Source organism: Silene latifolia, unplaced genomic scaffold (genome assembly GCF_048544455.1).
Source record: "Silene latifolia isolate original U9 population unplaced genomic scaffold, ASM4854445v1 scaffold_57, whole genome shotgun sequence".
NCBI lineage: Eukaryota > Viridiplantae > Streptophyta > Magnoliopsida > Caryophyllales > Caryophyllaceae > Silene > Silene latifolia.
Genome location: NW_027413480.1, coordinates 735,731 through 737,643, shown reverse-complemented (window position 1 = coordinate 737,643; position 1,913 = coordinate 735,731). Strand labels below are relative to the sequence as shown.

General features: G+C 39.5%; 1 non-coding gene across 1 annotated transcript; it reads right to left on the bottom strand.

Annotated features, from left to right (window-relative positions):
* Nucleotides 1-1,361: 1,361 nt before the first annotated feature.
* Nucleotides 1,362-1,468, bottom strand: LOC141639842 (small nucleolar RNA R71). Its single transcript, XR_012542705.1, has one exon. It is a non-coding gene; the product is annotated as a small nucleolar RNA R71 (small nucleolar RNA).
* Nucleotides 1,469-1,913: the final 445 nt, after the last annotated feature.

Here is a 1,913-nt window from a genome sequence, read left to right as displayed (position 1 = left end):
GATTCATGCTTAAATCAATATGCTTTCATATCTTATTTGCTTGCTTGTTTTGATCTTAATACATGCACATGTTATATTTGATGAAATGCTAAGCCTATGAATCCTTGCATTTACTATCATCTTCTATCCTTTCAACTTGACTTGTAAGACATAACCCAACTCGAGTCTTGTTAGACCATGCATGTGTTGAGTAGGAAAGATTAAGTCGACTTGTAGGTGTTGTACAATCTAATCGATTCGGCTCCGGGACCCAAACTTTCCTAGGATTGTAAGATATAACCCAACTCAATCCATCACAACAATAATTGCTTGCTTATAATTTGAGAACATGTTTGTATGATCATATCCCATGATTCCCCTATGAACCCATGACACCCTAGTGCCTTTAATCAATTGTTTACACCCCTTATTTTATTCATCTTGGTAGTTTATTTTCATTGTTATTTTAGTTTAGTAACCTTCTACATCAACCCAAATTGTGACACCCCTTAGACACTACTAGTTACAATAGAATTCTCATTTCAATACCCGTCCCTTGGGATCCGACCTTTACTTGCCTCTTTACTAATTGTAGAGTATAAATTGTGTTTTGTATCGACCATTGACCAACGACCACATATGCTTAATTGTGAACACGAAATGGCCTCGATCAAAAATGGCGCCGTTGCCGGGGACGGTGTTTAATTGATTTAAGATTTCTTTTATTGTTATTAGTTGTGTCTTTTTCACCTTGGGGAAGTAAAACTCCTCAAGGTTTGTTCTAATTGTTTTCGAGTTGTTTGATATTTTGCATGTCTAGAAGGTTACAAAGAGATTTGTTACCTTTTGACCGTGAAATCGAAAGAACCTTGACGAATAATAGGAGACTTGTTAGGAGGAATTTGGGAGGTGTTGGTGAAGTTGTTCAACCCACTAGTGAGTTTGTCAATCCTTTCGCAATAGAAGGAGAAGAAAACCCATTAAACAATACCACACAAAATCCACCTACAATGCCTAAATTCTCGTCACACTCTATACCCACCGAGGAGGATCTACCAAATGGTACTCCTACACCGCAACATCTCACCGGTAATTTTATTGCCAAGTCCGCCTTCATCCAACTAGTTGAGAGGAGCCAATTCGGGGGAATGCCTAGTGAGGACCCTCATTCTCATATGGAAACCTTTTGCGATTATTGTGAAGCTATCTCTCAAACGGGCGTGACTCAAGACCAAATAAGATGGGTCTTATTTTCTTTTTCGTTAATCGGCACCGCAAAGCAATGGTTGAAGGGCCTTGATAAGGCCACCCTTGGAATAGATTCTTGGAAGAAGTTAGCTCTAGCTTTCTACAAAAAATTCTACCCACCGGAAAAGACTAACATGCTAAGAGCTCAAATTACGGGTTTTAAGCAAAGGGATGAAGAATCTTTGTATGAAGCTTGGGAGCGGTTCAAAGGTATTTGTCGCTCATGTCCTCACCATGGACTTAGCGAATGGTTTTTAGTGCAACAATTTTGGAATGGTTTATATGAAGATTCAAGGAACATTCTCAATATGGGATCAAATGGAATGTTCACCGAAGTTGATGACAATCAAACATGGAACAAGATTGAGGAAATGGCGGTCCATAATTCACAATATAGTAGGCCTCGCAAGGCTACTAGAGGAGGAAAGTATGAAGTGGACTCCGTTACTCAATTGGGTGCTCAACTTAGTGCTCACATTGACACAATCAACTTGAAGTTTGAACAAGCTATGGCTAGACTTGAGGAAAACTCAAAAACATCAAAGCATCATGTCAATGCCATGACGGCATCCTCATCAATCCCAAGTGGGATATGTGAGAATTGTGGAACTTTGGGTCATGACTCAAGTGAGTGTAGGGGAACAACCGAACAAGTTAATGCTTTCCAAGCTTACAAAAGTGGTACC